The sequence below is a fragment of the Anser cygnoides genome, chromosome 12 (assembly GCF_040182565.1).
Source record: "Anser cygnoides isolate HZ-2024a breed goose chromosome 12, Taihu_goose_T2T_genome, whole genome shotgun sequence".
Taxonomy (NCBI): Eukaryota; Metazoa; Chordata; class Aves; order Anseriformes; family Anatidae; genus Anser; species Anser cygnoides.
The window spans coordinates 8050000-8075944 of NC_089884.1; the positions used below are offsets into that span (position 1 = coordinate 8050000).

General features: G+C 36.5%; 1 protein-coding gene across 3 annotated transcripts in view; it reads right to left on the reverse strand.

The window, feature by feature from the left end:
* CDH8 (cadherin 8) overlaps positions 1-25945 on the reverse strand; it is a 148884-nt gene that overhangs the window by 94908 nt on the left and 28031 nt on the right. The window lies entirely within an intron of this gene.

The window sequence follows — 25945 nt, forward strand, 5'->3', positions numbered from 1 at the left end:
AAAATGGCTGAACACCGGCATCTACGTAAATGTTTTAATGGACAGCAGCCCCAGAATTTTAGAACTATGTCATAACTCAACTGTTAGCTGAACTTAAATGTTTCTAAGATTTCCCCTGAAATACCTTTGAAGCAATAAAGCAATTTCTGCTTTTAAGCAGAAATATAAGAAAAACTCTTATGCACATCTTCCTATTTTCCTCAATGCCTCCATCGAAACAAAAACAAAAAAAAAAAAACCACCTTGTACTTGGCTTTTCAAAAAGCAAGACAGAATTATAATAACCTGAAACAGTATAGGAAAACCAGGTATTCTTTACTTTGATTTTTTTTTGTTGTTGTTAATTAAAAGCCTGAAGTGAAGAACACTAGAGACAAATAAAAGACTTCCATCGATTTTTTGTAGGCTCAAAGCCAAGTCCTAAATATCAGATTATCTCCAATAATTTTTAATTTGCAAGTGTGCCAACTGTTGGACCAAATGTATTCATGTCAACAGAAAAAAAAAATAGGGTAATAATTCAAGTATACAATAATAATGCTTTACATGCTATTTACTGTTAAATCTAACACACTGAATATGAACAATAAGAACAAGTGAATGCATCATTAAAAATGTACCTTGCATTTATTATTATTTCCCTTTACCTCACAAAAGGTAGTCTAAAGCAAATACGTACAACCTGCTTAGGATGGTTGCAATATGACTTACAACTACTACTCGACTTGTTCCTGTTTGCTTATTTTTGTGCAGACAGCTCAACAGAAATTGTTGCTGGTTATGCATTTTACTCTTCGATTGATAGCACTGGTTACCATGGCCTAGCAGCACTGTCATTTGATATAAGAGCTTGCATGGAGATATTAAAATAGGTGTGGAAAAAGGGCTTGTACACTTGGCTACAGCCAAGCCACAAGTAGATTTTACGTCATACCATAAGTAGGCTCTGCAGGTTCTTCAGCAGATAATTGGTCACTTACAGTCACATCTGCAAATTAGCTGTTCAGGAACAAGAGCTTAGAAAGCTCTTTAATAGCACCTTACCAAAGGGAATCTTTAATTGTTGCAATGAGCACAGCAGACAATGGCAGCCAGGTCTGATTTTCCAGTTGATCTCATATATACATACAAAATCCTGGGCCGTCAGTGTTTTGCCTGGTCTGCAACAATAGCAGAATTCCCATCCTGAAGGTGTAACTTCGTTTGTGTTTTGCCGGACAATACGTTATTACCACACCATCTATTACCACACCATCATTTCAACAACTTTTTAAAAGCAGTTTAATTGTCTGTGAATATGAATGACTCAATGAAGTTTACTCTTTGTACCAAATAAACACAGATGTTAAGTGATAGCTGAGTACTCTTTGCAAAAACTTTTTTCTTTTTCTTATTGTAGTTGCTATCACTTTTTACGTGAGAACAATCATTATTGCCCTTATGAACAGGATTATACTTGATCTAGGTGTCAGCAACATAAACACTTATTTCCAGGGTTCCAGAACTTGTCAAGATCAATCCAGAACGTGTTTGCGTTTTAAACAGATTGTTTATGTTTTAAGCATCTGTTTGATCCCTGGATAAAATCCATATGTTATTAACATCACATATGAGGGTTTTGGCAGAATGTTCTTAGCTGAATTACAGTGGTATCATATCTCTACGTTGCTGTACTGAGTTCCGTGTGTCCTGACACTTAGAAACATCTCCAGTTCACCCAAGTTCACAAAGTGTTACAGTGAAAAACTGTACTCTGCATTTCTAAGGTGGCACTGGCTGGATAGAACAGATATTCCACACCAATATTTGAAGTTCTCAAATTTACTATTTGCTAGTAAATCAGAGAGGCTGTCAGTATAGTCTCTGGTGCAAGTTTTACCCATATTATCCAACAGAGGTTATGGTTCATAAACCAGTTCTGGGATAAATTAATGTAAAGTTATAAAGCCTTTGCAGTGCTAGTAAGATACTGACAGTTAAAATGAAAAAATGTATATAATTAGTATTAATTTCTTCTTTGAGTAAGTTAAAGTCCTTTGTATCAAAAGAAATACATATCACTATTTGAAACACTACAAAATGAAGAGCTAAACATTAAACAAAAAGTGGAAGCGCTAGAAGTTTTTTATAATGTTAAAGTTGAAACTGACTCTGATCATAGAATCATAAAATGGTATAGGTTGGAAGTGATTTTAAACATCGTCTAATTCCAATTCCCTGCCATGGGCAGGGATGCTTCCCACTAAACCAGGATGTCCAAAGCCTGGGGAAAAATTAGTGGGAAAACAGTTTTTCACCCAAAGATTAATGGTGGTGAAAATGATAACATTTTTAGTTCTTTAAAACAAAAACAAACAAGCCATATATGTAGCATTTACTGAAATAATATGTACTTATTATGGTGAGTAACCAGGCTGATAGGTTAAAGTATCTTTTCTAGGTTTTGAAGTTCTTATACCTTAATATCAAAATATTGTAATAAATGACCTATGGAACAATCACATTTTCAAAATCATTTCATTATTTGGATTTAGGATTAAAACACTATGATCTTCATCTGAAGTCAAATCACAAAACTGAAGTGAAATTCTAAGCTAAAAATGAAAGCAAAGTGTATTTTTCCAAGTAACAGTTCCAATCTTCTACCAGATATGAATGATAATTTACAGTCATCGTCAAGCTTCAGCAAGCTGCGTTCATGTGAAGGTTAAAGATCATTAAACACATAATTATATGGGGTTAAGGTGAATGATAGAGAGACATAATGAATATGATAAATGAATATCAGTTTCTGTTGAAAAAGACTCATAAATGTGGTAAATGTGAAACTGCTTTTCCACACCTCTAGCTTTATTTGTTGTGCCTGTGCTTGAAAATTGACTTCCTGTTGTTCAGAGCAAAATTGACAAATTAACAAGAATTTCTATTTAAGAAATGAGACAGCTATAGCCAGCCCCTATATTCCACTACCTGATAGCATCCCAAAATAAACAGAAAACCATGTTACTGGACAACTTCATCATCTTCACAGTGAGTCAAATTCACTTCCTTTATGTGAGATTCAGTTCATTAGACTTCAAAGGAAGTGGAAGCTTCTTCCTCCATGTCTACCCTGCCTGTGGACTATAAAATCAAACATATCTCTCCCTTAAAGTAGCAGATGCGACCCCATCACCCAAGTCATGCATGGATTTATGGCAACAGGAGATGTTTTGGATCCTCTCCTAGTTTTAATGGTTACGCAGATGCTCTGTATTAATACCCAACTAATGTAGCCTCAGCACAGGCCCCCTCCTAAAAAATGAACTTCACTCAGAATGAACCCTACGGACACCACCATTTCTAATCATCATCAATTCCTTTGCTATTCTGTGTTATAATATAGATAATAATCAGTGAAGCCAGTATTAATGGTAACAGCACACTCAGCATGCTAACACAAAACTAACATTATTTTCACCAATAATGAATGCATACCTAAAAGTATTGCCAACACACTACTCAAATATGTAACATATATTTATAGTCTCCAATGTACATACATTAAAAACTTGCATAATTACAATCAATGCAAAAGAACTGCAGAGATGAAACTTAGTCAAAGAGCCTCTGTATTCTCTAGACTACTCTGCAGCAAAACAAAAACACCCTGAGCATGTTTTTTATATTAAATTTTCTTCTATAGATACTTGTTAGCTGTATTTTCAACCACATTTTCTAACAAATACTCAAGTCAAGCACAGACCAAGCACGGACCAAAAACACAGAAGCTGCAAGCTGGGTTCATGAAGTTCTCTTGCAGTTCAGGGCACACAGAGAGATTTATGAGTCTCTTCCACAGACGGAAACTGTCTCACCTGCTCTCAGTCAGCTATCTGGCAAACCAACGGTGGCCAAAACAACAGTTCACTCAGCGCAATGACTTTCGAGTTCAAGCCATGTGTTCACCATCAAGAAAGTACATAATGCACTTGGGTCTGGTCCACATCCAGAGTTAGCAGAAGGTGGGTGACTGGCCTTTGTAGTAGGATCAGGCATTTAGAGTCCTCTCCAGGTGTGTTGTGATGTATGACTTGATACAGACTAGCCCATAATGAAATGCACTATCAAAGGGAAGATTTGTAACCCCAATTTCCCTGTATTAGTGAAAAAGCATGAACATATCAATAATTCACAAGAATGGGGAAATCTACATTTTACAAAAATGCTCCTGGACATTTTTAATGAAGAAAAGAGAAGGCACCGTTACGTAGTCAAGTTCTTATTTGAGTTTGTTAGAAAGTAATTAATGTATCTTCATATAATTACAAGGGAATTACCCCTTTCTTGTTTCAAGGGAAAAGGCATAATCTGCCTTTTAAACTTCATTTTAGAATTTGCATCATTTTACTTGTTCCTAACTCTGCAAACTTTTTAAAGAGATTAATGAGTGAATTGCTGATTTTCACCTGATGTTACACAGATATGCATGCAACACACAAACGCTATCCTAATGCCTCATGTGCTTGTATTTTATTATTATTTTACCTAGGCCTTGCTACAAAATTACTCGTTTATGAGGCAGATCCTGTTTAACTAATTTAGAGACACTTTTTTTTTTTTTTTTTTGTAACTTTTATGACTCTTTTCCAAATCTACTGGGTTCTAATAAGCTCTAGCTCATTCTATAAGAGTATGGAAAGATTTTAGTGGCTTTTACATTAATTTATATACAACAATGTTTTCAAAAACTATAATGCACCTTACTCACTATGTGTTTCTTTCTTTATGCCACTGTTCAGCCATTTTTCTAAAAACGTGAGCATCATTAGGTGTTACAGAAAGTTTTCGTGTGTTGTTGACAAGCTCTGACACATACCAGACAATGAGCACGTTCATTGATGGCCCAGAGTTTTAAAAAATCATTCATAATTAAACTAGCACAGATAGCTTCAATTCATTTGCACACAATGCAGAATTAATAAATTGAATGTAATGTCAATTTAATAGAATCTTTCATTTTCTCCATGGAAAGGTTGATGCCATCTTTAGTAATGGGAGTTATAGCTGCACAATGGGGAAGGGGAAAACCAAATATTCTGCATTATTATTCAGAGTAATGACAAACCGGGGCACAGACTTGATGTACCTGACATAATGTCAGTACTTGGAACACTCTCAGAAAGGAGACAGACATGTCCATGGATGATAAAGGTTTCATTTAAGATATGAGAATCATGTAACTTGAAGCCTCTGGAGTAACTGTCAAAAGACATTAGTGCTCACACTTCTCGGCTGCAGTTTCATAACCATATTCAAAGAGAATTAAAGCAATAATATCCCTAACACTTTCATTTAAGAGTGTAATCTCTGCTTTTGTCTGCCTCAGTTTCCTACCATGTCATTTGAGTATCTTTGATTCCAGATGGCTTCTTTTATGTTTCAGTTTATTCTTTGCTACTGCTTTTTTATTCTATTTGATTTGCTAATTTTGTCTCTGTTTATATTCATACTGTGTGCACAAACTGCTTTTCATTGCTTACCTTTCAGTATCATCTTATAATACACTATTGTTGAATTGTTGTTTAAAAAATGGAGACAAGACTGGGATCTAAGAATGTGTTTGTTCCAATTCACTATGACCAACGGATCCAAGAAAAGAGCTGAGGAATCTGACTGTATCTTGAGCCAAGTCCTTACTGGTTAGAGCACCACTGATCCTTTCTGTACATCCATCACATATCACCTTCCTCACTGGGCTGAATTCATCATTTCAAACATATATTTTCACTCAACATCTTGGGAGGAAAAAGATAGTTACTCTTGTGTTTACAGACGGGAGGATCAGAGGAAGAGAGAAATTCACCTTCAGTCTCACAAAGATCCATATCAGGAAAATATATCAAGACCAGAGGATTGCCCAAGCCATCCCTAAACACCTCTATAGATATATCTCCAGTTAACCACAGTATTCCTTTTTAATTAAAATAGCCATGTAGCGCCAGTGCTGTTTCACAGAAGAATCCTGCCAGGGAAACTCCTTAAGAGTTGCTGTGCCCTCAGATACAGCCTTCCCCAAATCCACAATCACATGTTTGTCTTCAGTGGCTGGCAACAAAGGTAATTCGTTTCCACCCTTTGCTATCTTCATTCCAAAGCCTGGGCTCAGATTGATTTTTGTGTATCTATTATATACCTTGTTTCTTCTGAATCCTTATGTTAAGACAGATGATAACTACGGCTTTCTGTTTTCCTAGTTCTGGCCTTGGCCCTTTCCATGTGGGGATACCATTTGTCTCCCCTTCTGTCCTGAGAACATAGCCAACACATATGACCCACGTCCCACTACAGCTTGGACTTTCGTCGCTTCTTTCTGCAGCAATTTAACGCCCAAGTGTCCTGTGACAAGTGGCCTCAGATGGTTGGCATCTTTTTGTAGTTGGCTTTCTGCCTAGCCTGGAGTTCACGCAACTATTTCTGAACCCAGGCTGCTGTTCCTTTCTTGAGTTCCAGCAGACACCCCTCCTGTAAAAAAGGTCTTGATTTTTTAACCCAACTGTTTCTGATACTTGGAAACATACAATGATATTGTGTCACACTGCCAAATAGGAATCCTTTCCTATCTCATTTGCTTCTCTGTTATTTCATCTATAGAGCACTGTGGCTCACCGCAGGAGATCTGAAAGCTGGGTATAGCAAGCCTCAAAAATCGCACGCAGCTTTAGTCATGAAAAACATATTCTCTCTTCTGTATCTTTATGGGGAAAAATAGTCTCTCTCTGTCATCTCCTACTGTTTGGGGTCAAGCACTTTTATTAACAATTCCAGTGCTTCAGGCATTATAATTAACAGTGCCTCCTACGCTTGTCACTCTTTCCCCACCTCAATGAAATAGCAGTAAAGCCATCTACTCCCTCCCCCCTCTTGGCAGTCCTGGACTGTAGTTTCTACTAGTCCTGCTGGCATTTCTGCTACCTGTAAGACTGTGTCAGGTTTCCAAACATTACTTCAGAAGACTGAAGTCTTCTTCTGAAGTACTTCCATTTTGGTTGTTAATTCCTATTGCCAGCAGAGCCTGTCCTGGTCCTCCTTCCTCAATATAGACAAAAGATGGGGAAGGCTGTAAAAAAAAAAAAAAAAAAAAAAAATTCTGTGGGAGTTTCCCATTCAAGGAGACAGCAGAAGCTGGGCAGTTCCTATACATCAAATCCTTCTCTTTTGTTCCTTTAATCATCATCATCTTATTCAGACTGTTCTAATCTTTTCTTCCATGTTGTTTGAGCTGTATTTTTCCTTTCCTCTTTAAAAGCTTATTATAACTTGCTAGGCTTCATTCTCAGACAGAGTACATTGCACTTGAGCACTAAGACCTCTTTGTGTTTTTCAAATGATTTTCTCAAGTGAATGTCAGAGCAATATCTTATAATACATACTCTTAGGATTGCAGAAGAGGAATAAAAAAGTTAATCACTACATACCCTCAGCAGTAATTTGAAGCCTGCTTACAAAATCTGTCAAACTAGACAAGCTATATCCTAGATCATCAAAGGCAGAAAAACTACAATAGGACAGTTGGTCAAAGGTGAATGGAAATTTCTATTTATTTGAGCATATTTAACTTGTCATGATTTTACAATCCTTCAAGGCTCTGCTTTCAGCTGCTTTGACCATACTGGCTTCTGAACATGCTTTGCACTCAATGATTAGCAGGATCCCAATGATAGTATGTTTAACCTGTTTTCCTTTTTAATGCAAGAATTTCAAATCCATGCAGAATACATTCTGTTACTTAATAACATTATAAAACAAACTGGAAAGCATTATAATACCATTTTGAAGGTTATTTTTCAAACTTAAGATGAGTGCTTAGCATACTCCAGTGTCTGAACATAAGGGAGTAAGTATTCTGTCTAAAACCACATGATGTGTAAAGCTGGCAGTGCAAATAGAAAGCTCTTTTCTAGCAATTGGCTGTCAAACATCTACAGTGCAGAAATATAAACATCAGCTATGCAGCCAGCTTGGAGCTAAAATTGAAAACTGTTGAGAAGGTAACTGAGCGAAATGAGGAGAACTGAAAAATTAAATTCTGAGTACTTACATATTGATTCTTATAAATTACCTGCTTACACATGATAATGTAACTTATTTATCAGTGCACTTACACTAATCCGTGAACTGCGCACATGGGTACAGTCTAATCTTTTTCTCACTGAAAAAAATTCAGGTTATTTGGAATGTGAAAATAAACACAGGTATGGAATGCAACAAAGCAAATTCCTTAGGAGTTGCCAAACAAAATGACAGCTCTTCAGAGATTCTAGTTACATACCCATATCAGAACATCATTTATAACAATTAATAGATATAACACGAGGATAATTTATTTTTTCACTTTCTCTCGCAGTTAGATGTTCACTAGATGTTTAACTCATGCAGAATTGTATGCTATTCAGAAGAATCTGTTTGCAAATAGTTACTGCGATTTCATGCAGTTTCACAAGAAATTATTTGTCATATCACTTGTGTAGTTTCCAAAGTTCCCTAATGTAATTCCTCTTGCATTTCCAACAAGTCATGAATTCATGTGAATACCTTACAAAGTGACTTGCAAAGGTTACGTGTCTCATTATGAAATCAATTTGCAGCACCACTAAAACTGAAATATTTTGTAAACCAATAGAGATAGATTATTGCTTCTGCCTTTGTTAATGCTTTTCTGGAAGAATTGAAGGAGGAGAGGAGAATGCAAACCTTTCCACATATACAATATTAAATATGCAGAAATAAACAACTGTGCCCATTCTGGCAGGCTTTACTATTTAGTATTGTATTACCTCTCATCCGCTAGCAACTTGTATCGAGTCCTGCAGTCCCCTTCTCGGTACATACGGAGACTTAAGTCTAAGTGACAATTACCACTTTTTTTTTGGCACAACAGATGACCTGACCTGTTTCCAATGAGTCAAAAATAGCAGGGCTAGGTTTATAAGTGTGGCAGCGTTTAGATTATTTGTGTCATTTGCTGTAAACATCTAACCTGCCTGTAATTCAAAACATCCAAAATTTGGGGCCAACGTCCATGTATCATCAAAAAAAAGGAACGCCTACTCAGCATGAATAGAGATGAATCGTACACAAACCAATATCACAAAGCTGTAAGTGTGTAACATATGTCAATCTCAAAACCGCCAGAATCCATACAGACTTAGCAGTGAATTAGTCTAGACCTTTATCCAAATCGTTTGAGCTCCCAGTGAAGACTACTGTTGGGAGACTGCGGGAGACATCTGTACCAATTTAATGATAGTTGAATCGCTGTTGGATTTCTCTACCCACACAAGCCTGGTAGTGCTCATATTGCTCCATGAGGACAGAGTAGCCCCAAACTCATATAGTTGTCTCCCCATTCAGCTGTCCTTTGCAGCCCTCTAACAGGGCATTCCTGTTGGAAAGGACAAGTGATCAGCTATCCTGTGCTAATGTCTTTTGGGGTAAATGGTGGAGAAGATGCACAATACCCAATCGACTGAAGTTAAGAGGCAAAGGAACACATCACAGATTTCTCAGAACCTCTTTTCAAATGATACATGGATTCTCCCACCTTCAGAGAGCTGGTTGTTACTGGTGGCCCCCTAGAGAATGTAGTGGCTGTAAAGGGAACAGCAAAGGAGAGAACCAGCTGCCTAAAGGAAATCCATGAAGATCTCCAAGGTGTTTGCTGAGGTTTCTTTAAGAGAAAGAGTTCAGGTACTTATTGTAAAGAAGCACAAAACAAACAAACAGAAAACTCCAAAAAACTGAGAAAGAGATACTACATTGAGAACTGAAGTTTACAAATTATCCAAATGATAATCCACATACAAGAACTGCACAAAACCCTACTGTCTTATGTACATCTCTCACTATTTATCTGAAGGAACTTATCTGAGAGAATAACCTAAATGACAGCTGGTTAGCTGGGCAGCTGACAACTGCAGAGTCAGTACTCATCTATAAATAATGATTATTAATTACATGTATTACAATAGCACATAGAGGTCCTTGTTGACACCATGGCTCTGTTACATTGTATGCTGCAACCTTCACTGAGACTACTTCACCATCCTATGCTTATGCTGAAATACCAATAGCTTTCATTTTTCTGAAAAAAGAGACAAGAAAGAATGGACCCAGAACACGCTGTTTTAGAAACGAGCTTCTGAGACATGGGCTAATTTCTGCAATTGCTACCTACAGATTCAGTATGGCTCAAACTCATGGAAAAATGAGGCTGAATTCTGAACAAATTTCTAGTCCTAAAATGATTTATTATTATTATTATTATTATTATGCATCTAAATGGTTTTCAGGAGGTGATCTAAGACTCAAGAACTCATTAGGAGTCTCTTTATCCAGTCAAAACTCTACATTTGAAACATATATGGAGTTATTATTAAAGATACTGCATGAAAGACCCCCCTCCAAAAAATATAAATATATATATATTTATATATATAGAGAGAGTTTTGCAACAAATGTTGGGAGATGTCAAAATTAAGGCTGTCTTTAAGTGTCTTTAAGATCCTGATTTGTTCACTTTATATGCAGGCATTATGAGATACAACCTCGAACTATACGATTGCATATGATTGCTCCCCACAGGACCCCTAACTCTCTCTGCATGCAGAACAGAGTGCTCATTTTCTGAGCAGCTATTCAATACTTTTTTCCCTTCATTGTTCAAAGCATGGCCCTATGAGTTTACTATCTAATAGTTAAGCCTTGTTCCAAAACAGAATTGTTAATGTCCCTGTGCTTTTTCTGTGGTGCTCATCAATGGTGTCAGAACACACTACAGACGTTGATTAAAAAAATCACATTTATTATGTGACTGAGATAAATATGATTATCCTTGTTCTATATACTGGGAACTCAGAGACAAAGAACTTAGAAGCTGATTTACTATTAACAATTTGATTTAATAATCTTATCTGAATAATTTCAGATTTGTACAACTGGATTTTAAACTTATGAAGCTGTTGTTGGTCAACTAGATGATCTTGTTGGATCTAGATGATGTTGTTGGACTAGATGATCTTGGAGGTCTCTTCCAACCTAGACGATTCTGTGATTCTGTGAACCGCAATTGTGCTGGAAGAGAATCCAGCTGCAGAAATACGGGAATGTAATCAGAGTTCGACCTCACCTTCCTCCAGCTTCCAGTAACTGCCACACTCATCCTCTGGCATTTGATTAGCTTCCCAAGATCTGAATCAGTTCCACTCTCCTCTACATGGCTTCCCCATGCTTCTTCTCCATTATCTAAACATTTGCACTGCCCATCCCAAAAATAACAGTGGGAAGTATAAATTTTGAAACTTTCTAGGGAAGGGAACAGAAACCAGCTTAGGTCTGGTCTTTCTGGTGACTGGCCCAAAAGTTACACACCTGGGAAGCTCTGCTTGAGGTGCATTTCTCAGCTTGCTATTTGAGCACCGCAGACACAAAGCCTTGTTTCCTGCTTGGTGGTGATGTCCTATGAGAATTTCAGCGAATCACTGCCTGGTATTCTCAGTTTCCCAGTTAACAAATTCCAGTTCAAAACTCACCAAAAATTTGTCTGACGTACTGTAAATAACGTGCGCTGTATTTTCAGCTGGTGAGATTCTTATAGCTTGCTATTTCTGTTATCTAGTTTTTCATTCATATTATGACTCCATAATTTATAGTCCAATTAAAATCAGAGTTTACCACTAGCCAACAAGTCTATTTTTGAACACATTTCTGATAACTAATACATCAGGTGTAACTGACTTTAATATAAACTAGATAAATAATGAGATTAACAATTATCTGACTGTGATATAATAAAGTGTTCAAAATAGCAAGACCCTGAAGTAAAGTAAAATATTTGAGATTATTTATTGAGTCAGTAAAGCTGCCTTTTCACATTTACTTAGGATATAGGAAATAGAATATTTTGTTTGCCCATGGAGATGGGATCATTGGGTATGTAAATGGACATTGATGGCAAACTTAAGTGAAAAAATAATCTCCTGTACGATGTTCTTCAGCAAAATATTAGCAGTATAAATGCACTGTTGCTCAGTTCTGTTATGGGTATTTTGACACTGAAACTTATACAAGTAATAAAAATGTGTCTTAGCTTATAAAATGTTGCTCTTTTTGACACAAAGCAGGATCACGGAGAATCAAAATTGCAATCACAGCATGATTAAACCAAACATTCCCCCCCCCCCCCACATACACACACACACTGAAACTGTGAAGCCATATTAAATGTCTCATTACTGACCACAACTGGTTTCTGAGTTTGTATACACTTAGCAGCTGTACCATAGCTCCCTGTCTCAGCTGTGCCAGCTTCACTAATAGGCAGCTTTTCTCTGAAAAAGACAGAAGCCCACAACAGGAGAATGCTGGAAGCCATAATCTTCTCCAATGTGGTATATAACTGCCTCTGATTATACAGCATCATGTTAGCAAGAAGGCTAAACAGGGAAAACCCATAGGTTCTCCAGTTTCCTTTTCTTTTCCATTATTTGCTACGGGAAAGTATGACATAGTGGTAGAACAGGTTCAAACATTATTTTCAAGGAAAAATAATTAGCGTGAATATAACCCTATCCTCACCTGCACAAGCAATCTCAGCCTGACAAGGAGCAAACACAGCAGTTTCACTGAAATGCAACACTCACACTTCCTGTAATAGAATAGAAATTCATAAGAGTAGCTGAGCTATGAACCCTGCTTTATTTCATGTATTATTGATATGCAGGTTTAACAAACAGTTCCAAATCTGTGAAAGAATCCAGAATGGCTGAAAAATTCTTATGTTTGTCAATTGTTTCAAGTAGATCATGAGCAGTTCTTTAGAGGTGAGTCACATTCATGGAGACTGGAATATTCGTAACTATTGCTAGATAGCAGCATTTACAGATTTAGTTCCAGTTTTGTATCTGTGAATACCATGGATTTCTTACACTTAACCTGTTACTTTAAATCCTTGTATGCTGTTTGCTAGCATGGTCAGTCCAATTCTAACATTATAGAATAAGACATTAATTCAAACTTATTTACACCTGCAGAGAATGTATATTTATAAGACAATGGAAAATAGTGGAGAAGTTGAACTTCAATATAAGAGCTAAATAGTTAAAAGTCTGATGGCTGCCCTTTACCAATACAAAGGAATGAAGTTATGCAGATTGGGTGGTAGATAACAGAGAAAATTTAAAAGGCTTTAAGAAGACTCCATCTAAAACATGCTATATTGTCACAAGAAAAAAAAAATAATCCTCATATTTCAGTTTTCTGCTATCAGCTGAGATACTTTTCCAAAGGGGTGGGAGGTAGTGAAATGTAACAGCCAAATCAGTTTGGAGGATGGAGAGAAAAGAAAAAAAAAAAAGAGAGAGAGAGAGAGAAATAACTGAACTGGACGAATGTGAAAGCAGAGAAGAAACAAAAGGATGTAAATACCTATCATAAGGCTCCTGAAAACATGTAGAAGAAAGTGACGTGACTGTTCGGCAATTTGAATTTTACCTTAGAAAATGAAGCTGAACTTCCAGATGCCAATTTGTTGATTATAAGATGGGTGGGTGGTTTTTTGTTGTTGTTGTTGTTTGTTTTTTTAATTATAGAGGACAAGCAAACCACAGCAATACCTACAAAATACCCACAGCAATGAGGATAAACTCCCCAGCCATCTATTTATGCTTATCATAATATTCATTTTAAGGGTTGTCTGGGGAGTTTCACATTTGCTAGATACTTTTTCTTTCCTTTTCCTGTTCTTGCCTACAAATAAAAGAGGGGTTGAAGAAAAAAAGCAGAAAGATGAGATTTGACAATAAGTGAATTTTTAAGCGTGTGTGGAAAAGCAGTCCCTCACCATCAAAAGGATGGGAGAGTTGCTTGATGGAGAAAGAAGCTCTTCCAAGAAATCTGAATGAGAAAATGAGAATACATTCCTGAAAGGTGGACTACAAGCTATTTACAAAGATAACATAGATATCAATAGTTTCTTTGACTGCAGATGAGAGCTAATGAATGGATCCAGAATATGAGGTCAATAAAAAGTCTCTGAAGGTTTTTTGCGTGTTTGTTTTGTTTTCTGTAAGTAACATCTGATTTGGATCTCATTGCTTCCAAGAGCAAGTGTATGTCTTCGCTAAGAATACTTACAAACCTTATTTATTCTTCCAGGAATCTTACTGCCAAGCTTGTTTCTTCTCACTCCCTGCAGCTAAAGCTCTCTTCTGGTCTGATTGTCTTCTAGAAGTGACACTTTATATTGATAGCTGAAGCAAAGAGTCGTCATCAAACTGGCCACGTCAGTCAGCCCCAGGGAGCAATGCTGGGAGTGATCACACATCCTGAATACCAGCAATTCACTTGGAGCTTTCCACAAAACAAAGTTAATCCTTTATTTGTCTTTCCACGATCGAGGTAATGTTATTGTCATCTAAGTATTAATACATGGTGAACATGTACATTACTCCACAATCTGAGTTTATTACCACAGTAATTAAATTAGCAGCACACGCCCTTGCAAAGCAAAAAGCTTTTTTTTTTTTTTTTGCTTTTTTTTTTTCCATTTTGCTGGTGGAGAAACACAGTCACAGAAATAAAAAGGTCCAATATTCAGAACAAACTGAGTATCTGAAGGTCATAAGGACAGCTGCTCAAGATCACTAAGAAGCCAGTACCCTTATGCTACCCTTATAATTGCCTTTTGGACAAGATTAAAGACTCAGTGACACTCAGCCACTGTACTTACAGATTACTGAAAAGTTCATTTAGAAATACAGGGTTAGGAAAAGAACACTTCAATATTTTTTTTTTCCTGAACATTTGCTGACAAAATGCTTCAATGTTATTCTGTATTCAACAGTTTTTATACCTGCATATGCATTAATTTCCTTTTTTTAAAATTACTTAATATTTTAATATGCTCAAAATGTAAACTAAATGTTAGCCTTAGAATTCATTCCATGAAATACCATATTAAGGGTTTCATTTGGATATAACAAACATTCTATGTTTAATCCAAAACATTTTTTGATATTTCAAAAATTCGTATCAACATAAAATTAACATTTCTCCTCAACTTTAAAAAATCAAGCGTGAAATGAAAATCTGTTTCCCAACTTGGAAGAAGCACTGAAATTCTAGGAGAATTAAATTCTTATTTGCTTTAAAAGCAAAACCATTCCTGCTGCCTACACAAATCTTCCAATTAAACCTTTACTTCCAACAAAAATAAAGCAATTTAATTCCTTTTGTTTACCATAATTTAATCATTTTCCTTATTAGTATCGGCTTTATTTGACTGTTTTAGTGCCTTCTGCTATGACTCATTCTGTAGACATTAGGATGGCTCTCTGTCATGCCTTTACTTCAATAGCATCACAAACACAATTAAAACATATTTACTGTGATTATATTTCAGCATACAGATCACCATATATTTTGCTCTTAGGTATAGAATCCCTATTGTTAACATAATTACTATGAAGAAATAATGCAAATGAGCCTGCTGGAGACAATTATTGGACTTTCTTTTCAACTTTATAATGTTATAAACAAGAATTGACATTCCACTCAGAGGTGGACTGCAAACACCCATTTTATTGAATGCTTTAAAGACTTCAAATTAACGGAAGCTAAGTGACTTTTGTAATTATTCATCTTGTACATTCTAATATCTCTAAAAGCAGATCTCAGACTGTGTTTTAGAATTATAGAGATCAAGATATCTCTGCTTAGTAGTATATCTTAACCACAAAAATTAAGTATTGTGCTTCTGTGATACAGGACGTCACATCTATAACTTGGCTGCCTGTAAAATTTGATGAAATAATCGCAGCAGGATGAATTAAGACCAGAGTGAAATCCACATTTATAATACCTGCTCAGAGTATTCCTTAACTTGTGTTGGATTTAGAAAGACCTTTAAATTATTTCCATTTCTTTTTGTAGTTTGCAATGAAAGCGACCAAACTATATCAGAAGATGAAAAACATCCACAGGCCACATTCTCCTAAATTAGTTTCCTCTGATTCCCAGTGTCAGAATTCCCTCTCAGTTACTTAGAAATCCACAATCAACAGAGAAGTCTCACACGTAAAAACAACCATTTTCCCCCATTAACCACAGACCCTTGTAGCCCTGTTTCACCAGAGCATGCAGACACAAGGCACCGCCAAAATCTGCCTCTGAGACAGACGGACAGAGGGAGCTCCTGCCGCTAGCACGACTGCCTCTTCAGAGCCAGCAAAGTGACAGGGTCATCCCACAGTGTCAAAGCCTCTGATGTTCAGTCAAACCAAACTATCATTGTTCTTTTTCCCCCCTTTTTTTCCTTTTTTTTTTTTTCCCCTAATGTTCTTTACATTATTCAAGGTACTGCACATAAAAGAATATCCTGCCGTTTTGTCTAACACCCAACCAGAATTTTCGTCAAGTTCTTGCTGACTAGGTTGTGCAAACTATCTGCACCAAAGGAAGAGATAACAGGAGGCAGGCCAGATGAACAGTCCCTCAGACAGGGTCACCACGGGTGCCATCTGACTGATCTGTACAGCACTACCAGCACTTCCCCAGACTTGTTTTTTCCCCTCTGCTCTGAACAGCACAGGCTGAAAATCCAAACGTACAACAGCAGATCCAGCTGCTTATTTTTTTCCAGGGACAAGGAAATAATGTTTTCAAAACATACTCTCCCCTTATACAGGATATTGGTATGAGGAAGACCAAGTTTTTGTAATTAGAGAGTAATATAAAAGAGCCTGGTAAATAAACCTAAGGCAAAGGGTCAGTGCATGCCTGAAGGCTGATGGACTGAGTTTTGGGAAACAAAAAGACATGATCAAACCTGATCTCTTCTTAGTTCTTCAAAAGTCTCTCCTCTTTTCTTCCCGCTCATCTTTCACAGATCCTAACCTGGCCAAAGAACTTGGGAATACAAGTTCAGATGCACAAACCCAATCCCATGCACAGTCCAGCCTGTTAGGACTTTGAAAACATCTTGCAAGAAAATGGATTGGGCTGAGGTTGCTCTGCCTATTGGACATCTCCATTCCTATGTTTTGTGGCTGTTTTTGAAACAACACATAGCAGTAGTCCATATTTTTTCCCTTTCAAAACTTCAATACAAAAAGGATATCAACTCAACTCAGAATATGCCATGATGTCTAGCTGAATTTCACATCAACAAAAATGGAGATAAAACAAAATAAACAAAAAGACCAGAAGAAGAAAAAAAAGCTGCACTAGTAGGCTCTCTCAAAATTTAATACGCAGAAAATATAGTTAGATACCTCAATTATGCTATGTAGTAGCAAATTTTTGTCTATGCCTATGCTGAACAGAAATCCAATGTTATAATTATTCCAGCATTCTATGAATCTTCATGAATGCCTGTGTTGACAAAGTTTTTCTCTGATGCTGAATTTTGATTTATATTTCGGTAGTTTCTTTAGTTTAAGAAAGGACTAGGGGAAAAACTCAAAAATATTCACATGGAAGGAAAAAGCATTTTTGAGAATACAAAAATTAAACTTCAAGGGCTTTGATATGGTGGGTATTTTTGGTGCTTCACTGCATTGTAGAAATGGAAAAGTATATTTACTTGATGCATACCTAAACTCCTTCAAGTTCTATAGTATGCAAGCTTGAATTAAGCTAGCTTTACTTTTGAAAGGCCAAGAAGTGCAACCATAGTTTAACGCTGTTCAACCAATCAGTGTCTGTGCTTGGTTGAAGCTTTTAAGTGGAAAAGCTTACATAAGCTGATAAAGACAAAACCAGCCACATCTGCCATTTACGTAGGTTCCATTCAGCCCTATGGCATGATAAGTCTCAGACACTCTTGCACATTTTATTACTGTGGGGTAGTAAATAAACTTGCATAGATAATGAGATCTCAGACAAAAGAAAAAAAAAAAAAAAAGCAATAGTATTTCTTGATTCCCTCCTTCCTTTGAATGTATGCTGTTACTACCACAATAAACTATTCCCAAACAATTTTGCTGAGTTATTCTTTAGAAATTTGCCATCTAACACGGAAAGAATTTTCCATTCCCAACACAAAATTAACCCAAACAGAAGAACAACATATTTTATGCATTACCCCATTGTCACATTTACATTTGGCTAAGATGAAGAATTTGGCTGACTCTCACAGTACACACAGAAGAAGAGCAACAGTGGCACTACCCCGCATTAAGACCTCCCTAAACAACGAACTCAGATGAAATACAGAATGTGGGCTACTCTAAATTATAGAATAATTAGGTTTACTTTTCAGGAAAAAACAGATTGTTTGTTGTCATCCCCCATCCCCCCGAATGTGAAGGTCACTGGAACGAAACACACTGGTCAGATATCTTCTTTTTAATAGCTAAAACAAGCGCTGTGCACAATATCAGAAAATAAGTGGAAGAGGAAAAGCTCAATCTATGCCACCTGAGGATTCTCAAATACTGGGGCAATCAGGACAGAAATGAGTCTACGCCACCATATTGGCACACACTGGCCAAATCTGTCGAGTAAATATCTTTTAGCAATCTGTCTGGCATAACACACTTCAGTTTCATTTTACCCTCCTTGTGGGCACAAATGAACAATATAAACTCCAGATACAATTGGTCCTGCTGTGCCCTTACCAAAGTCAATGCAACTCCACAGTGCCAACAAGTTTTGTGACAGCTTTTAATTAAAACAAATAAACAATGAGATTAAAATGTAAATTACAAAAAAAAAAATAAATCAGGTAATTCCACGTTGGTTAAACTTTTTCTGTGTGGCCACCAAAAGCACACAGGTAATTAGGTATTCCAAACTGATTTTGCAAATAGATTAGTTGTTAATGTAGAATTGTTAAGCAAATCATTTCAGCAGAAACCCTTTCTGGGATACAGTTATGGGAAGAGGTCACATATGCAAAACTAGGCTTTGCCCAATTGATTTCTAATTATAAAATCAGAGGCTCTAGAGTTTGTGGTTAATAGTCCTTCCCCTCAGCCTGAAAAAAATAAACTTACAGCATGAGCTCACACACAACCACAAATACATATAAAATGCTTCTCATTGTTTTAGTAAGCAAGTATGTGTCCTGGCACTGTTTAGCTCAGAATGAATCAGACAATGCCTAACTGAAGGCCATCCATGGAATTAAGTCTACAATGGCTCACTGATGGCCAGCTGTGATATAGCAAATTGTTCCTTCTAATAAAGCTACAATAATGTCCATTTGGGAAAAAAAAAAAAAAAAAAAAAAGACAAAGGCAGATTCTACATGGGTTGAATAAATTTAAATGCCAATATTGTATAATCACATAATTTTATGTTTTCCTTTGTGAAAAAAAAAATAGTGGTTAAGAATTTCACATATTTAATTCATTCATTCTTTAGCACCAAGTGCAGACTACCAGGACATCTGAGTCTCTTGTGTCATTTCATCTTCGCATGAAATTGGACAATTCACGGGATGAAAGAAAGCCAAATAGTACAGTTCTACTTATTAAGTGTACTCAGCATAAGGATGCTTTCTGAGAGTGCATTCTGCATCTTCATCATAGAATAAAGTGGCATGAAGATGAATATACTTTGTCTATAATAGGAACAAATTAGGAAAATCTTTAGTTAATATATGATGTGCAAGAGCATTTGTTGCAAAGATCTACCCCTCCATTTTATTCACAGCTTTTTTTCAGTGCACATGCATTATATATTACAAATCAATGATTTCTTCTGAGTTTATAATTCTTACGATTAATAAAATGCTAGCATTTTCACAAAAATTATGGATATTTTTTCTTGAGGAACCTAAATTCTGTGCAGAGTTGTGTGATAACTCAAATAATAAATTACTACATGACGTGACAAGAAGAATTGAAGTCTATATAACTTGTCATCTCCATCACTTATATTTACAAATGAATGCATCTAATGCTTTGGCTGATAGAAATTATATCCTCTAATATTTGCTAAAACCTAGTCTGTCATTATTTTCCCCTTAACACTGTTAAAAAAAAATCACATGAAAATTACTTCAAAAAAAATTTTCATGAATCATTACTTTCAGTTCTGGACTTGATTTTCTGGTGCATCTTTCCACTTGTGCACCTGTGAAAGTCAGCAGAGCAGAGATGACATTTCTTGAAGAAATGGGTCTTTCTTTGCTCCGCTCCAGTCCCCTTATCACCCATTCAAAGTCACATAAAGTAATCGGGAAAACAGTGGCATGAATTCAGTTGGACATATCTGAGTAACAGGTTTTAATCATGTATTGCTAGTAGACCAGCTTGCAAGCCAGCAGTCAAATTTTGTGGTGGCATCACCCACAGATGTTTCAGAGAAAGTGAGACACGGGGAGTTTTCAACCCACTGTGAATCAATTTATTCATTCTCACCATCTCTCTAGTCAATTTCATCCTTCAAGGTGCAAATTAGAAATACAGATGTATTTTCTGAAAAGCTTTCCAGACTCAGTTTTTCAAAAGCAAGTTAAGAGCCTGTTGGCTCTCATCCAGCATACTATCTGTTTAACACTGGAGGAATACTTCACAGGGAGACATGTCCCCAATTTGGAAGTGAACATTACGAAAAAGTATTTATATCAGTTAGTATGGCTCTGCAGACCTAAGTCCTAAGACCTCATACCCACAGTCAAGACCTGGCAAAACGCCTTTTGACTTTCAGTCACAAGCAAGTGGAAAGTGTAAGCTCTAAGGGTATGCCATTGTCTCCAACTACATGCTTGAAGTTGTTAGTAATGAGGACCAGAATTTGAAGGAGAGCAACTACCCGAAACTGCTGCAAGGATGAGAAGGGATTTTCGTACTTTTTAGCTATGTAGAATAGTAAAGTATCTTGCACTAATCCAAGATAAATTCCATCTGCAATTTATTGGATTAAAAGGTCAAAGGAAACTGGAAGCTGAGCCAGTAAACTTTATAATAAACTCTTTACAGGTCTGTGATGTGATGAGATAAAGAGCAACAAGGATGAACAGCAGTATGTTACATCTGTTGCATATGCTCTAAGCACTGCTCAGTGGAACTGTCCTGTAATTTATATTTGTAGTAAGAACTCTTGTGCACGAGTCAACAGATAAATAAGACAACAATAAAAGTCTGCCAGACCCTAAAATTGAAAGATTTTCTCCTAACATTGTAGAGTGATATAAATAATGGTGTAATTTAGTTTGACTGCTAGAAAGTAGATCAAATTTACCTGCCTGATTATGCCTCACCTTGTCCATATGCAATATGAAGAACAGGCAGCTAATGCCAGCAGGGTATGCTGCTATTCTGGGTTATTAGTTGCAACATCAGTATCTTTATGATGTATTTCAGAGGATGAAAGCAGAACACTACATAGGTTGGAAGAAGCAATGAAAGTATTTCATTCATAATATACTACTTTCTTCTTATTATTTATTTAGATAACACTGCTTGCAGCAAAGTATTTCATTCAAGCACAGAGATGCTGCTAACATTTGTATTAATATGCATTGTTCTTTCTTCTCAGAACTTCCAAAAATTGAACCTGGAATAATAATACTCTGGATTCTAGAATAAGATCACAGCTGAGAAGCTATGATTTTCTACCACTCACAATGGCAGTACTATATCCTTATTTTCATATTCACCCTTTATTTTAATATGCAGATAATAATGAATCATAGCTACATGAATGCAAATGCCAGAGAATATATTTTAATTATGACACATGAAATAATGTATAGAACTGTAGAGACACACAGGGAAGTAAGAACTCATACACATATAAAGCTTCAAGCTTGTATGTTTAGCGCCACCAGTGAAATCTTGACTTGGAAAGCAATGCATATGCTTTCCATTTTTGTCTACGACACAAGAATGAGCAACCTACTCTGACCAAGGCTCTTTCAAGAGTAGGAAGAATACGTGCTACAAAGGCTTTAGGGTGCTCGATGAATGACGGCTCCTTTTTGAGCTACAGAGAAACTTGTAATGGACTTTTCTGTCTCTAAGGGAACTTTTAAAGCCTAAACAGAATTTCAATTATATTTTGCAGATAGTATGAAATTGTTGCTTTAGCCCTAACTTGCAGATGCATAGATTAGATCTAAGCCATATTTTTAGAACAAAAGAAATCAAATCATTATTTTTTTTGTTAGTTTTTATCCAGATTTATAGTCCAGTGCACGCAGCTGGTTGACTTGCTGCTAATATGGCACTTTCCACAGCTTTTAACACACTTTGCTTGCTCAAGGCATACAGTTTGAATGACCTGGGCAGTGCATAGGACAGCTGGCAAACTGTATGTCAAAATCTGGCAATAAACCTTAGAATTATGTGTGACTATGTATCAAATTTCCCTGAATTCTGTGTTATGATTTCTATTGTGTTAGTGTAAATTTGAAGTTACTTCAGATTCTACTGCAGTAGATGCCGTTGCTTCCAGTGTTGCAACAATTAGACGTAGCTGACCCATGCTGTGGAGAAATTATATTAAAAGCATAAAAGCCTTTTTCTCAGGCAAAATAATTATGGAAAGCTTTTACTAAATGATCTGAGTATTTTCAAAAGGGGAAAGTATTATATTTTCTAGTACAAAGATTGGAAAACTGTGACAGGTTCTGTTCCAAATATACATTCATTTCAAATCAAGCAAAGAATTGGAATTTTTTGGCAGTTTGTCCTCTGTTCATTACTGCCTTCCATAACCAAAGTGAATGTTTTCAGCCTCAGCTCTGACAGGAAGGTCTAATAAAACTCTCTAGCAGCATCTGAATACAATTTTTATATTAATTTAATAAATGAAGCATCATTTTTAGACTCTCAGCATAATAAACTCTCATTTGCACTGAATAGATTCATAAAGTCACACTGTTAAAAAAACTGTTCTCATCAGAAATGGGCCAGCCTCCTATGGCGTCCATTCTGCAGTTCAGAATCAGAATATATTCTGGCTGTGTTTGTCAGCCACAAGTGTTCAGTTATTACTCCTGAGTTTGCTTTATTGCTGCTTGAAAAGCCAATATAGATACTGAGAGTGACACTCGCATCTCAGGGTACATACAACTGTGTATTTCTGAGTATATATTCCCACTTTTTCAGTGAACTGCATCACATTTTTATGCTACATAAGCTCAATGTAATGAATTAAGATAAATACTAGGAGAAATAGAGAAGCAGCAAGTTCCCTGCTAAAAACCTGCATAGCTATGTAAAAGTACTTTGTATTAAAATGTGTTATAATGCAAATGCTTCACTGAACTCAAAAAGCATTTCAAGAACAATGTACCTTTACAAGCAAAATAAATAAAATAGCACGTAGCTTCTTTTCATCTCAAATAATATCATCTTAAGTTTAGAAAGAAACTAACTTTCAGAATTTCCTACTTCCAACATTAAAAGTCTCATAAACTTGTGAGGTTGCTTAGTATCTTAAGTAGCACTGAGTAGCCGGACAATTCCGTTAAAAACTAAATTTCAGTAAACAATGAAAATTAAATTCTTTGAAGTCGCCCTAATTTCCACAATCTTTCCTCCCACTGCCTAACCAGTGCTATTGAAAATACTATTGAACATGAAGTCAGCATAGAAACTAGGAAAATGCTAAAGCAAATAGTAAAGAGAAGGATTATTTTTTTTTTTTTTTTTTTGCATCTCTCAAAGTTCAGATTCCTTATCAGCATAAAGGAATATAAAGAGAGAGAAAAATAAGCATGAGCAAAGGCTGCCTACTCTTCTAGAAGTACAGCCATTAAGTCCATGAACCTTTTGAAGATGACCCAGTGAATAATGAATAAAATGTGCAGAAGGGGGTGGGGTGGGGTAGTGTTCTACCACATTAGAAATGTCAAATATATCGATTCGAAGTTTGTGAAAGTTCATTTTAGCAAGAGGGAAGCACAACAGAACTAGAAGAGATGTATAGTACCATTTCTACAACAGCAAATGATACATTATGTCTGTACAAGTTAGTGGAGAAGCTCTTTAGAAAGATGGCATGGCATATGTTCTGACAAATCACAGAGAGCACACCACACCTCTGACTTTACTGCTGTGGCATTTAGAGGTGTACTCTAAGGTTGTTTTTTCATTATTTTTAAAATGTATTTTTAAAACCGAATGCATTATCAAGCTCTAAGACTTGACAAAATGTACAAATATGTTCTCTTTTACCTGCAGGGCCTGGTTTACAGGCATGCTCAAAGTATAAGTTTGGCAAGAGCAATTGAAAAACTGAATAATATTAAAAGCAACTATACACAAAATAGACTGAAGTGTGGTTTAAGGAACACGGAGAGAAAAGTAAGGAATGTCAGAGGTCATCTCACCTACAAAGAAGTGCCAGCAGAGGATTAGAAAATTTTATATCTTAAGCAGCTCTCAGGTCAATTACCTACCAGGTCCATTTCAGGTTTATTATCCAGCATTAATATGAACATTAGTGGATGGTTCTTAGATTCACAAAGAGGCTTAGAAATCTACCAGCAGCTTTAGGAAATGGTATCTAAGCTGTATCTCTAGCCTTGAAACAACTACGTATCTTTTCCCAGGTTTGCACAAAAGCTGACAGCCCTCAGTTTTCCTGGATTTCAGCCTTCCACATCACTCGGATGTAAAAATAGCCACCCCCTCACACAGGGCCCAACTGACAGAATCCTGCAGCTGACTTTCAGACAACACAGGAAACACGCTGACAATTTCCTCATCCCACTTTTTACTCACAGCATTAGGCAGGTATTTGAAAATCCACTCCCCCCAAGACCAGAACAGCAAACGGTAGCTTTTACCTCTCCTAATTCCCTTCCTCTTGGTTATACTATTTCTCTTGATCCCTGTTTTTTATTTTTTCACTGATGCTTAATTTTTTATGCAAGGGGAAGAGCTTCAAGAACAGACCCACCTCGGCCTCCCTAGAACCCTTGAATGAAGGTCCTCTCTCTCATGGAGGAGGAGTACTGGCCTAAGCTACGAGTCCAATGCAGGAAAGGATCCGTACCGACTCTGCGTTAGAGATACTTTCTGCCTGAGCTCAAATTCCAGGCAGAGACAGGTGATCTGAGTTTGATCTAACAACAAATAAATTCAACAGATTATCAAAACTATTAGTTGAGTTACCTCATCTCTACTGCTCCTGAATCAAGTTAAAAATGCTAAGTTAAAAAACTTTTGTACTGAGGCTTTTTTGTTCTTTTTCCTCCAATCATACTTGCACCAGCTTTAAAAAGCAAATTGCTGAATATCCCATGACCATGAATATCCTATTACTGAATATTTTAATGGCCAACACAAGCATAATATTGCATTTAACTGATGTAACTGATGTCAAGCCAAACCTTGGCTAGAACAGAAAAAAATGTATATATTTATGTATCTTCACCATGAAATCTAGCAGCTCCTTTAAAACAAGCATTGTGAAAATGGCAGCTACTTTGCTGGGTTAAACACCACCAGAATCCCGGTAAATTGTTTACAGCTGGAGAGTCATATCATCTTTCAGTATCATCTTTCCCTGGGTTATGTATTCATGAGAGTCCTTGGTACAAAATGAGTGAAAATAGGAGTGAGAACGTTCAGCTCCACAACAAGAAGAGTCTGGGAGGTTCCCTTGTAGGTCTACCGTATGCTAGCCTTGAAAGCGTCCCTTTAACGGATCTGCTTTCCCTGAAAACAGTCCTTAGCTTTGTATCTGCTGTTCTGTATGGCTTTCATTGTCTCCCACTTCAGCATGATTTATGTCAGAAGGTTTAGAATAAATTAACTGTTCTACAGTGTGTTGCAACCAAGACGATCCTAAAGACGTCCAGATTTCTTTGATTTCTTTCCTTTTTTCCCCCTATACATTTATTTTGCTCTTGCTAATAAGATAAAAATCTGTACCAAGATGTGGTTTTGAGTCCTAAGTGGGGAAAAAAATAAAGAATTATTAAAAACGGGAGTAAGCTCCTGCT